The following is a 15,278-nucleotide window of genomic DNA, read 5'->3' as shown; positions in this document are numbered from 1 at the left end:
GAATTTTTTCAACTAGCCGAAGAAAGGTTATGAAGTTGTATAAGTGACTCTTCAAAATTTTTTCTTCTTCCGCTGGAATGTAATCCGCCTCCTTGAGAACAGAGGAATAAAAATGAATACAAAACAAGTAATAAAATAAACCTCTGATTGGACATCACATTATAATGATCTTATTTGTAATTTTTATTATGAAATATTAGTCTGTTTTTAATATATGTGGTTCTTCAAGAAATGAATTTAATTCAGTAACTTTTTTATTATTGAACTTGTTCATAGTTTCATGGACGTGGAGATCGAACCGCACTGTACACTTATCGTGCTTGCCTCTCCCTCGGAGGTTCCCGGTCCAACTCCCAGCTGGTTCAGAGACTTGGAAACGATTGGAGTGGATTTGACACAGTCAACTGATAATTCGTTTCATATCGTCGCAACTGTGGGAAAAACGCGAATGTGGCAAAGCTATCCATTATTCTCCTTAATACTGGTCACGCCTCCCAGCCACATATGGTTATGAAGTCCTCCAGAACAACTTTCGTTGAGTTCATTTTGCTGTGCGTGTGTGTAAAAGAATGGACCGTACTCTACCGTATTATTGGAATGTATATTTGTAGTACACATTTGCTCATTCCCAGAAAGGTTCATTTTCCTCCGTACGTTGCATAGGAAAATGAAGTCAAGGAACTTTGTTATAGTGGATTACATGTCAATATATGGCCGGGAGCCGTGACCAGTCTTAAGGGAAATAATGGATAGGAAGAACAGTGTCACATTCGTGGTTTCGGCACAACAGCGACAATATGATAGGTGGTACGTCAGATCACGAAATCCAGGCAATATGGCTGAAGATGTCGTCACGCTAACAAGGTGGCCGACCACCTACTTGGCCTGCAGCCAGTGGCAGACCACTGGTTCTTTTCTCTAGCAGGCATGAAATATTGTTTACTAAAAGCAACTGGCATCTACCTCTACTTTGTGAGCAGGCGGGGGGTACATCCACAGTACCCCCTGTCTGTCGAAAATGGTGTCCAAAATGTAGGTATGGCTCCCCATGGGTGAGTGACCACATGTATTTCACTAGTGTCCAAGGTTGAAGCCACTTTGGCTAGGCTTCATACTTTCATGTAATCTATCCAGGCTTCTTTGATCAAATCTAATTCATTTTCAACATTCTCTACAGGGTGAATCATAACTATACCAACAAAAATCAGGGATGCTCTTTGCGTTATGATAAAAACGATAATGTAGTCGGTTTGGCGGAGGAAATATTTCTTTTCGAGAAAATTAGGTTACTATGTTACTTCCGGGCACGCGATTCAAATTGACGAACTTACCGTATTTGCTATGCTCAAGAACCAGCCGCTGCCTGTTGCTGTGCATCGGAAGAGGGAAGGGAAGGGAGGGGAAGTGGGAAGTGTGGGATAGAGGTAATGCGTGACAATCCACACATCCTGAACAGAGTCCGAAGGTCACTAATCTAGTGCATCGAAGTAGAAGGAGGGCATATTGAACATCCACTGAATTCAAATCACTTGGCATATTGTTTCCCTCGTTCAGTAATTCATTCTATTTACAGTGTTGTGAGCGAAGCAACACACAATCGTGAGACGGCACCTTCGAGCATGTTAAATAATTAAGAACGTTCCAGCGACCAGCAGACGAGAGGAGAAACGATCTGGTGCATTCCTGGACTAACAAGTGTGTCTTAATAATACAGTGTGTTCTCGTGCTGTGTGTGCAGTTATGTCTGCTTAATAAACGTATAGGGTATATTGCGTTTAAGAGACAAAGACAATCATATGAGGGTGGAAGGAGGAAACCTGTGCATACGTGTGGAACATCATGTCTGTCTCCATCATACAACCACTCCGCATCTCTTCCCTGAAGCATGGCAGCGGATTGCGCTCTAGCACAGCATATGTTGCGAGTTCGTCAATTTGAATCCTGTGCCCGTAGGTAACAAATTAACCTCATTTTATCGAAAAGATTAATTGTCTCCGCCAATCTCATTTCACCACCGTTTTTAACATAACTCGAAGAGCATCCCTGATATTTTTGTCGGTATAGTTATGATATACTGTATATAGTACTTGGTTTGTGAGAACTGAAGGGTCAAATATTTTCACGCCCGTCCTGCACTTTCCTTTTGTTGGTACCTTCAGTTTTCTGAAGGTCGTGTCTCCTCTTTCTCTCCCTGGATTACAATTAAGAGGCGATGACTATTTGACTACACTCTCCTTTAAAACAAATACTACAGCTACTCACACAAATGTTGATAACTTACAGAGAGTATTCAGAATACCTGTCTTTCAATCCACAGACCGCACTGAAAGTCTAAAATCTGGCAGTTGTGGTTTTGTCCATGAATCCTGTTAATTCTAACTTTCCCCTCGTGTTCGCTATGAGGTTTCCACTGAGCTGAATCTAATACTGTCCACGAACTCCGTATTTGAATCTTCCTCTACCACAAGATGTGTTCTAGATGCTTTTTTACTAATTTGTTTTAGGTCACACCGACACAGATAGGTCTTATGGCGACGATGGGAGAGGAAAGAGCTAGGAGCGGAAAGGAAACGGCCCCAGCATTTTCCTGGTGTGAAAATAAGAAATCACGGAAAACCATCTTCAGGGCTGCCGATATTGGGGCTCGAACCCACTATATCGCGGATGCAAGCTCACATCAGCGCGCCCCTAACCGCATGGCCAACACACCTGGTGCTCCCGATACACGTTCCCCGGTTCTGCATCAGTATTTCGTGTTAATACACGTCAATGCTGAACTTCCATACAAAAAGGTGTATCACAGATGAGACTACTGAGCAGTTTAAAAAGTACACGGGATAAAATACGAGGGAAGTATTAAAAAATGATAGATTGGCTCTCAAGGTGGGTCCATTAACTGTTCACTGCATTTAATCCATATGAAAATCCGCATCATGTTTCCTGTCATTGGACTGGTTTAGGAATGGAATGAGTGAAGCCCCCGTCTACCGACGAGGATGGAAACTGTGCCGGCTTCCGAATCCTGTGGCACTCCACTGGAGCAATGATTAAGGACTGTCACAAGAAATTAAATGATATTGAAAAATGTACCCGGGAAATGTCCCTCCTCCGCTTTGTCCAGCACAAATCTCACATGGAGTGATTCAAGATTTAAACCACGGAACTCATTGGTGAGAAGGCGGCGCGCTGTCGCTTGAGCCACGGAGCCTCTTGCACTTCATTCATATTTCGAAAAATGTTATTGATTCGTTACCTCCCTTTGCACACTTAGTCTTCTTAATTTATACCACATATTACGTCACATTTCCTTCCAAGGAAACGATATCAAATCAAAATGCCTATTTTTTTTAATAATCCTCACCTGCTCCACCATTATTAAACCCCTTACCTGCCTACCTCCGGTACTTCTGCTTATCTTAACTGATCCCTTGGTCACTCAGAGTGAATAAGTTATAGACTTCAACTCGTCATAAGGAAAAGCACTGTTCATTATATACGTTAATGCCATGATGACTGAAATTAGTGAATCGTTCTGGACGTGTGAAATATCAATTTCCAAGAAGTCGTTGAAGAACTTTCAAACCGCCGTCCTGGCCAGGTACGGTGTAATCCTCATTAATAGTACGAAATGTTAACATAGAAATGAACTGTAATAACGGTAGTAATTATTCGGTAATATTTATAATAATTATTCGGGCTGGTAAACTTGGGAATAAGTAGACTACATGCTCGAAAATATGGTATGTTTCGAGCTGTCAGTGGTGACTTGGCGTGGAATGACGTTAGGAGATGAATAAGCTTAAGCGGAACTTTTAAATGTAGGAAGATGAAGTTCGAATTCAAGAGGACAAACTGGGGCAAATATTCGTTTAAAGTAAGGGGGTTAGGGATTGGAATAACTTACCAAGGGAGATGTTCAATAAATTTCCAAATTCTCTGCAATCATTTAAGAAAAGGCTAGGAAAACAACAGATAGGGAATCTGCCACCTCCCGACTGCCCTGAATGCAGATCAGTATTGATTGATTGATTGATTGATTGACTGATTGACTGACTGATTGATTGATTGATTGATTGATTGATCGATCGATTGATTGATTGATTGATTGATTGATTGATTGATTGATTGATTGATTGATTGATTGATTGATTGATTGATTGATTGATTGATTGATTGATTGATTGATTGATTGATTGATTGATTGATTGATTGATTGATTGATTGATTGATTGATTGATTGATTGATTGATTGATTGATTGATTGATTGATTGATTGATTGAATAAATGATACAGAATATCATAGCCCCTTTCCTTATGTACGTTATTTCTCGGAATGAGGGATTTAATGTAATGTTGATTTTCTTTTTTCAGTATTCTTTTCATATTTGGAAACTTTAAACCCAGATCTTTGACGTAGTTAATCTTTAGTATAGACCCAATGGCTTTCAGAGTTTTTCCATCACTTATATCTCTCGTGTCGATTTGCGCTCCTTGATATATTTTCCATGTTCAATGTAAACACAAGTAAAATGAGAGAGCTGCATTATAGTCCTATAACTATTTTCTATCAAGCCATAACTTCAATATCCCTCTTATAAGAGTGCTTTTCAACCACAGGACTTCCTCCATAATCCAGTAGGTAGAATGTCGTTGCTTGCCAATACTTTATGAACATGATTCAAAATTTGGAATGTCATTTTTGAATTGTATACTCAAAGGTTAATAGTAATTATATGACTAGAGCACAGCTTGTATGTATGTTTCAATAAAAATGCAATAAAATGCACATCGATATATTTCGGAAACCATTTATTTTATCTTTCTGTGATCGTTACTCCTGTCTATTTCCTTAAATTCATTTTCTCCCCGCTACTGTTAGTTTTCCTTTGGTACGAAATTGCATTACCACACGCATGTTTTCTTTTTATCTCGGCGTATGTGACCTTACTTGCTGTCATCCTTATACTGATTTCCTACAAACAAATGCCCATGTACCATTAATCATGTAAACCCTACATAGGTATTTATCACAGTTAATGGTATGAATGCAAAGAAGAGTTATATCTAAACATTATTTTATTAATAATTCTTTGTCAAAATTGATTCTGTAACTACGACAATTTAAATTTCCCCTGGTTGGCATCACACGCATATTTAAGCCCAGTCTCACTGCCAGATACCCACGAACACGATTTTGATTATTACGTGTTTTATTTTTCTATGAAGACGTGTATATTAAAGGCAAACATAAACATCTATTTCCATAGATAGATTTAGATTTATTTACTTAGATTTAGAACCAAAACGCCGCTAAAATCGAACCAGCCTTCCTCGAAGCTAGTCTCATCATTCACTAAAGGAAGCGGAATTATATCTTCTTCTTTTTGACAGATAATCAATATTTTAGTCCGTACTTTCCCTTAGGTATCCCGTTATCGTGCCTGGTGGTATCAATTATTGTCGATAACCAATACTCCATTTTGTCTGCCTGCGTACTGTTACATAAGAGCCAAAGAGAGAGAGAGAGAGAGTATTACAAACTAAACATATCATAGCTGTATACCATGTTATACCTATTACTCAGTAAAATCGTATTAATCAGTAATTTCGAAGCCCATGAGGAACTCCTCAAGGGGCAAAGATATAGCTAAGAGTATAAAGGATTCTTACTGCTCTTAACGAGCCTTCTAGGGCAGCTAACTCAATGTCTTACTAAACTGGTTATCCAAATTTAATTTAATGCAAAATTTAAATAAATGTGAGTAATGGTACTTCTTGTTCCTATCATCAGTTCTAATAATTCTGTGGAGTGCAGATTTTATTCCTCAGCGTAATATGGAATAGAAGGTTCATATATATCACATTTCTCCTTGCGTACATCATGCGGTTGAAGAAATGATGCCTCGGTTCTAATTGTAAGGTCTATTACGAACTGATTACTTTTTATTTAGACATGCCTACATCATAATATCCAATCTAGTGGAGCTCTACTTCTACATCTTGACTTGCTCTTTCAGTACTTCTTGTGTAGCAGATAGGCAGCCGATAGAAAACTTCTAAGAGACGCTGTGAAATGTGCTGCTCAAGTGTGCTCTGTTGTAGAATGGATTTCTCTGTGCGTAAGTGATTTGGGAGCTCTCTTGTATGTGACACAGTTATATGTTCCTTTTGGCAGAGACGAATCACAAACGTGAAGTATATATTATTTCATCTGGCTTAAGACTTGGTTAGTTATGCCCCAGACTGAGTCACAAATCTAGATATTGTTACGTAGTTTTTTAATTTGATAACGAGGTTTAAATAATGGATTTTCTTTAAATCGAAGTATTTAGACACCTTCAGTTACGAACTGATTTGTTATGTTGTCTGGGTCATTACTCCATAGAGTGCTTTGATGCAGCTCTTCATATCGCTATATTCATTTCTATGTAACAGCTATATCCAACATCTTCTCTAATCTGCTTGTCGTATTCATATCTTGCGCTACTCCTGCCGTTCTTACTGCCTACACATCCCTCAAAAACTAACTGTACAAGACCTGGGTATCTTACGATGTGCCCTATTATTCTGTAAAACCACATTTGAAAACTTTCTATTATCTTTCCTTCTGAGGTCATTATTGTCCATGTTTCACTTCCATACATTGCCACGCTCCACACGAAAGTCTTCAAAAACGTACTTTAATTCCTATATCAATGCTTGAAGTGAGCTAAATTGTTTCCTTTTGAAAGGCCTTCCTTGCTTGTCCTTATCTGCATCTGATGTCCTCCTTACTTCTGCCATCATTAGCTATTCTACTGTCCAAGTAGCTATATATATCTACTTCCCTTAAGATTTCACTTCCCAATGTAATATTTCCCGCATCACCATTACCGTTGTTTTCGATTTATTTATTTCCATTTTTTATTCCTTTACTAATTGATTTGTCAGTTAATATTGGGACTGAACTGGAAGTTTCAAGAACGATTGAGATCCACCCCCCAGCATTCAAACTCTACGTCTTCGCCCTACTAGGAAATAAATGATGTTGCACGATATTCACATGAGCTCTCTGGCCTCAACAGCGCCACTGCAACGTGATTTACCAAGTAGGATCTCGCGTCTGACTATGAAGAGACCTGGTGCAGGTTTATCGAGTTGGCACTGTAAGGGTGACATGCACGTTCTGTGAGGATGAGGCCCTACCTAATATGAATTATAATGCTGAAGACGGCACAAACACCTATCTCTTGAGCCAGAGGAATTAACCAATGAACGTTAAAATCCACAACTATACAGGAAATCGAACCCGGGAGCCCCTGGATCAAGGACAAGCACGCTAACCACTTAGCCGTGGAGCCGGACAGTAGGAACCTTAGGAACATTGGACGAAATCACCTATGTTCTTGTACTATACGTCTCCTTGCATATGTTTCCAGAAATCACGGCGTACCGAGCGAGTTCACCGCTGTGAGATTGCATTCAGAAGATATTGGGTTCAAAACTCACTGTCGGCAGCCCTGAAGATGTTTTCCCTGGTTTCCCATTCCTACACCAGGCAAATGCTGGGGCTGTAGCGTAATTAAGGACATGGACGCTTCCTTCCCACTCCTATCCTTTTCCTAATCCATCGTCACCATGAGACATATCTTTGTCGGAGCTACGTAAAGCAGATTGTAAAAAAAGTCACGACGTCCGAGTCATTCTTTCAAGATACTAGACCGATTCATTTTAATCCTTCACGGTACACATAACAGTAGAGTCAAAAAGTAATCGTACTTGTACATCAACCTATATTTATAGAGGACTGAGATTATACAACACCATTTTGAAAGTAAATCTCTTGACAGTTCCTACAACGCCTGTAACACTTTTCCAACTAGTACTGCCATCCAACTTTGTTCAATTCGAGCAGGAATCGCGTCATATTCATCTTCATCTCTTCAGCCGACGGGAACATATAGAACACCTCACGGGTGTGCTAATGAATTATGGAAACAGGAAGGGATCCGCTATTGAATAAGAAGAATGAGGAACGAATTTCAAGGGAAATCGCTCAGTGGTAGAGTCTGATATACCGGGGTGGTGTCGTGGTAGATAAACCAATTCTGTCCTTGCCACAAATGAAGCTTTCTTGCTGGTACTGCATCACGATAACGTCGAATCCTTAGCAACAGTTCAACCTTCAAAAATGAATTCCCTTCAATTTTTCATGTACTCCTGTGACAATAGGCTATACAGCGCTCAGACGTGCCAAAGAAGTTGCCTAAATAGCGTGGCGGAGCAAGCTGAAGATTGGTTAAGTTTTACTCTACTGGTAGTTGCAAATTAGGCTGCGCATTATTTTAAACATGCACCATTTGATGAATTCTCTAGGAAATTAATCCAGGATACTTTCGTAAAAATCCTTATAATTTACAAGATAGTTAAATCTTAACCCCGAAACTTTCGAGAGTTTCTGCGATAGGAAATATTAGAAAAGATTTGTGACAATAAAGCGACACGTGATAATAATTTTCTAAACTTTATTACAAACTTAACGACCATCAAAGAAAACACACTGCAGCTGCATAGTACGTACGCCATCATTCATCCATTATTCAAACACCAACTATGCACTAATTTGTAAAGCTCAGATGTGTAAAGGTCTTCAAGCAAAACGCCTGAACTAACTTCGGGGATATTACGTCATTCGCTGTGTTCTGTTTTGGATTTATTTCTTTCTTGTGTAGAATTATTACAAACAAATATGTGAAATCACGTAGAACAAACGTTTCGTACTCATGTTTATTTTTTCATGTTGCAATTTCTCATATATTAATACACTAATAAATTAAAGTTAATATTAATATGTCGTGTGAAAATGATTGTAAATTATTATTTCTTCTATAATAAATTGTAGTCTATAATTTCTACATTTTATGTTATTTATAATTGAATGTGTGTAATTAGTGCTGTGCATTCTCATTTATGCATATTACATCATCAACATACCAGCTGCAATGTGAAGAATTTGTTTCTCCAACATCTTTTTGCAATATGTTCGTCCTATAACTCCTGGTAATGTCGAGTCCATGGTAACCATTACCTTTGACAATATATTTTGTCGCTGAATGTAAAATTGTTTTTGATTTAATGTCGTTCTTGGGAAGTTAAGTATTTCGTTAGTTTCTTGCAGTGAAATGTCGGTATCTTGAAGGTTTTTTTATTATTTTAAATCATTCTTCTATTGGTACATTAGTGTACACGTCAAAAGATGTCATCTTTGTGCTTTCCGTTATGTTTAGTTCATTTCGTTTGTTAGTTCTAGAGTGTTTAATACAGATCTGTCCTCTTTTATGGATAATATTCTTTTGGCATTTTTTGATAAGCATGCTTAGATTATAACTTGTTTGCCTGTGAAATATGTTATTGATTTGATGGGACATGAAATCATTATGTGGGGAGTTTATAGGAGAATAATGGATACGGTTATTGAGGGTAATCCGAATAGAGTGAGGGACGGTAGAAATTTTTATAATCCGTTTCTAATAATTTAAAGATAAGAGGTACTGAAGTAAATGACATCAAAGAGCTATTTACAAATAGAGGGCTTTTTAGGCATTCAGTTAATTTACAGGTCATTGCAGAATGAACGATTAAATATAAAACGGACAATGATGAATATGTACAAGGTAAGCACGTATTACTACTTAACGCGTATCATTTAAAAATTGCAGGCTACTAGAGGAACACGTGCCTTGGATTGGCCTCGTTGTGCTATAGCTAATAAAATGAGTTATCTTTGACGGCACGTGTAGAAAGAGACAATGTGTGAGGAGGAATTTTTCGTCTGATGCTTCTGAAGAAACTCTGTGTGATACAATGAGACTTCATTAGTGAGACTCCGAGGTCAGTAGTAGATGAAGGCTTTTGGAGTAATTGGGCACTGATTACTGAGAGAACTAGAGTTGACAAACTCTTAACGCGTAAAGCTCTTGTGTTTGATATCCAATTCATGGCGCTAATGAGCATCAAACCCAAGGGCTTTTAGTGCTTCAATTAAGCAACTGCGGTTCACTGTATCCTGTGTATAATAGATAAGCAATGCTACAAACTGTCGTTTATCTCTTACTACCAGAGAGGCACTAATCGTGAACTAATTGCACATGTACACTTAGTGATAAAACATTCACAACACAAATAATCCCGTCTAGCAAAAATAAAATTTCGAAATTTTATTATATAATTTTTCATTCATTCTTTCCTCCCTTCTTTCTTTCTTTCTTTCTTTCTTTCTTTTTTCTTTCTTTATTTCTTTCTTTTACCGAGCGAGTTGGCCGTGAGGATAAGGGTGCGCAGTTGTGAGCTTGCAAACGGGAGATAGTAGGTTCGAAACCCACTATCGGTAGCCCTGAAGATGGTTTTCCGAGGTTTCCTATTTTCACACCAGGAAAATGCTGGAGCTGTACCTTGACTAAGGACCCGGTTGCTTCCCTCCCACACGTAGGCTTCTCCTATCCCATGGTGGCCATATGACCTATCAGTGTCGGTGCGACGTAAAGCAAGTTCAAAAAAATTCTTTCTTTCTTAATCCGTTTACCCTCCATGGTTGACGTTTTCCTCGGATTCAGCGAGAGATCCCACCTCTATCGCCTCAAGGGCAGTGTCCTGGAGCGTGAGACACTTGGATGGATAGAGCTGGGTAAGACGCCCAGTAATTCGCCCAGGCGACCTCACCTGCTATGCTGAGCAGGGGCCTTGCTGGGGAACGGGAAGTTTGGAAGGGAAAGACACGAGGGAGAAAGCAGCCAAAAGTAAGGTACCATCTCGGCATTTTCTTTGGGAAGAATTGGGAAAACATGGAAAACCACTTCAAGAATGGCTGATAGGTGAATTGAAACACCCCTACTCAGTTGGCATCCTGAGGCTGAGTGGACACCGTTCCAGCTCTTTTTTTTCGAATTTGGTGGAAGGGCAGGGAATCGAACCCTGGCCTCCGGGGGTGGCAGCTAATCACAGTAACCAACATACCACAGAGGCGAACTTTACTATATAGTGTAACGGAGAAATATAGAATCATAGATATATATCCGGGCATAGAAAATGAGAGTAGCCTCTTACGACATGCAGTGGGTATAGATAATGAATCCTTTGAATCCACCCGCAGGGGAGATAAAAATTTCCGATAAATCAAAATATCGAAAAAGTGCAGTTTCATGAATTGTGAAAAAGTTAAAGACATTCTAAACCACACCCTGCCCCCATGGCACGACAGCCTTTGAAGAGTCTTGGCCTACCAAGCGACCGGGCGTACAGATCGCGAGGTGTCGTGTGGTCAGCACGACGAACTCTCTCGGTCGTTATTCTTGGCTTTTAGGACCGGGGACGCTACCTCACCGTCAGATAGCTCTTCAATTCTAATCACGTATTATTATTGATTCAAATCCCGAACATTCCGTGTGAGAATAGTGCTGGACAAAGCGGAGGCGAGACAAGTTTTTCTCCGGGTATTCCGGTTTTCCCTGTCATCTTCCATTCGCGCAACACTCTGCCAGTCATAAAACACTGCCCGAGAGGAATGCGACGGGCTTCGGCAGCCGACACAACTCCAATTCTGACCGCTAGGTGGGGCTTCATACATTCCATTCCTGACCTGGCTGAAACTGGAAACAGGCCGTGGATTTTCGTTTTCCTTCCCCTGCTTCTTCTTCCTATTGTTATTATTAGCCAGCACTGTGATGTAGAAGTACTGTACCTTGCCTTTCCAGGCCCTGTAAAGTATTTTATTTCTGGACTGGGAAGTAGGACGGGGTGCAATTATTACCAGATTTTCTCAAGCTATTAGTTACAGGAAGAAAGCGCACAGTGAGCAGATGACGCTAGTGACCTAGTATACATAGACGAACACTGGTCCCCATGGTTACAATGGTGTTGGAAAAATATCTGACGCTAACTTCATATAGACCCCAAGCCCGAAATCGTACCCATGATAACTTAAAATATACTTTCAAAATGGCGTTCAGCAATCGCACGTTAGAGCGAAGCCACGTTGATGGGGTTCGTGAACGCGGATATGAGAATACGCGGAACATCACACACTTTCGTACTGAACTGACAGATGTGGCGATCGGAAACCCAGAAATCTTCTTATGAACATCGTGGAGAACGTTATGAACAGGATTCTTTTTTGGTAGCTGTGGAAAGCATAATAATAATAATAATTATAATAATAATAATAATAATAATAATAATAATAATAATAATAATAATAATAATAATAATAATAATAATAATAATAATAATAATAATTGTACAAAAAATATGCATGCCCATTAACACAAAAATTCGACATTACATGACGGTGGTAAAAACTGAAACACTCTATGCCACTGAGACCCTAAACCTCAATTATAAAAGGCATCTCGAAGATATCAAGAAAGCTAATAGGAAAATCATCCGAAAAATCATTGTCCCAAAACTTAAAGATGAATGATATCATCTACAATCGCACAAGATCATAGAAAAGTACTCAAATACTGAAACAGACTTACGTAAACAACAATTGAAATTATTTTGACAGTTTATGAGGCTAGATGACAATCGAATAACAAAGAAAATACTGATGTACTCATAAATATTTAAGACGACAACGGTTTGGATCAAACAAATCTAGAATGATTTCTATAAGGGGAACATCACACCTACAGATATCGAAGACCGCAAAACTTTCAGACTTAAGATCTACACTTGGAAAGTTGCTTCAGAATATAAGCCAGAAGATACAGGAGAAAATGGTCTGACGAACGTCGAGCTAAACATAGAAACATGGAGAAGGAATTCTGGAAGAACAAAAAAATAAAACAACAATTCATAATTTGTTTCATGTGATGCTTTATGGGAAAAAAATAAAATAAATGTAATAAATAATAGTAATAATAGTAATAATAATGTATCTTCATTATAGATTGTTATGCATTTCAGCTTTCAGTCTGCGAGGCTCTGTGAATGCATTAAATACCTGCACAACCCTCTGCTTGTAACTAGTACCGCACCTTGATTTTCATACATCTTACATTTAAATAACTACAATATGAGTCTAACTATTATCGTGCTGGTCTCCCTCTATTTCTCTTGATCACTATGACCGAATCCATTCTCCTGGATAACTTAACCCGCATGGCCCCACCACCGAAGCCGGTTTACGCATACAGCTTCACCCGTCGAGTTTATTCCCAACTTAGCCTTTATCTTCTGAAACTCAGTTCCCTCCTGCCATTGCTACCAACTGTTTTCAACTAATGAAAATCCACGCCCCGTTTCCTGTTTTAGTCAGATCACGAATGGAATGAATGAAGCCATATCTAGTGAAGAGGATAGGAACTCTAACGGCTGTCGAACTCGGCCGCACTTCTCTGGGACAGCAAAGATTACTGAGTGACAGATTAAATGAAATGATATAACATACTTTTTCTGGAATGAAACATCACAGGGAAAATCTGGAGAGAAACCAGTCCCGCCTCCGCATTGTCAAACATAAATCTCACATGGAGCGATCGAGATTTGAAACACGGCACCCAGCGGTGAGAAGCTGGCGCGCTGCCACCTCTTTCACGAAGGGTTGTTTTTGAATAAGAATAAGAATAAGAAGAAGAAGAAGAAGATGATGAAGATGAAGAAGAATAAGCCGGGTTGACTGGCTCGGACGATTGAGGCTTTGTCCTTCAGACACGAACACTTGGCAGGTTCGATCCTGGCTCAGTCCGATGGTATTTGAAGTTCAAATACGTCAGCCTCGAGCCGGTAAATTTACTGGCACGTAAAAGCACTCCTTCGGGACTACATCCCGGCACCTCGGCGTCCCCTAAAACCGTAAACGTGGTTAGTGGGACGTAAAGTCTAATATGACTTTACAAGAGAGTGAATTGTTATCGAAATTGCTGACAGAAAGTATTAACAACATAGAGAATAAAAAACAATTACACAAGAAATAAGGCAGTATTCATTAATTCTTCATTAAAATGTCACCCAGTCGTGAGAAGTACAAGATAAAAGCTATAATCGAAAATTCATCTCAGGCCTACCTGTGTGTTGGGAATTCCAGGTTATGTTCGATAACCCAAAAAGTGTCTGAGGCGCAGTGCGCCGTAGTCCTCGAAATACGTCACACGTCCTTTTATCCACCTAGGACGTTTATTAATTGAATAATCCTGATCATATTACTCGTCGCTGTGATTTTCTCTTTCAATTAGTCATTCCAGCCGTCTACGAGCTGCCATCTCGTGAGGCCATGCTTTCCCATTTTACCGGTCAACCAATAACCGGTAAAATTTTAAACCGAGATAATATCCGTTATCCGAAATAATGTTGTTGGTGAATAATAACTTCATTGTTATCTCGGATTACGTAGCTTTAAAGTAAGATAAAGGCTTCTACTCAAATTGGTGGGTGCGGGACTAAGTGGGTAGTCAGTTTATTTGAAAAGCTGGGAGAAAGTGGATGCACTACATGGACCATCATTCACCTACGTATCTCTAGAAGCAATAGTGCTTATGATGCCATAAGGTACTTCTTTTTACTGTCGTCAGCATCGCCAACATTACTCACAATTTTCTAGTTACGTACAGAATTACGTTAGACGACACCTTATCATATTCCTTCTTTTAACAGCACATTGAGCGTTAAGATCTCCACAACCCTCAAAATTGTAGGAACATCAGGAGGGTTTAGTAAATGTCAGGGTCCCAGGTCACTTTGGGGAAATGCAGGAAGAAAAACACTCCTCAATTTACAGTACGGTATGTACTTTTCAATTTTTCAGTAATTTTCTTTTTATCTGTTCAACAAGTAAATAAGGCGAAGCTCACTCTGACCCTGTAATAATAAAGAGAGAAATACCTCAAGGCGATATTATTGAACATTTAATTTTTATCATACATATAAGTAATACGAGTAAAGAAGTGAAAACAGAGATAAGGCCTTTTTTGTGGATGATGGTGATCTGTGATGGAGTACTATATGTTACAAGATTGTGAACAACTGCAAAATGACCTCGATAATGTTGTGAGGTGGACAGCAGGCAATGGTATGTTGATAAACTAGGTTAAAAGTGAGGTTGTTACTTTCAAAAATGGGAAAAGTCCTTTCAGTTTTAATTACTGCATTGATGGGATAACAGTTCCTTGTGGGGATCACTGTAAGTACCCAGGTGATGACATAAGGAAAGAAGATCATTGGGGTAATCACATAAATGGGATTTCAAATATAGAGTACAGATCTCTGCACATGGTTATGAGGGAGTTTAGGGGTTGTAATAAGG

Source organism: Anabrus simplex, chromosome 5 (assembly GCF_040414725.1).
Source record: "Anabrus simplex isolate iqAnaSimp1 chromosome 5, ASM4041472v1, whole genome shotgun sequence".
Lineage (NCBI taxonomy): Eukaryota > Metazoa > Arthropoda > Insecta > Orthoptera > Tettigoniidae > Anabrus > Anabrus simplex.
Note: the sequence above shows the minus strand (reverse complement) of the source record.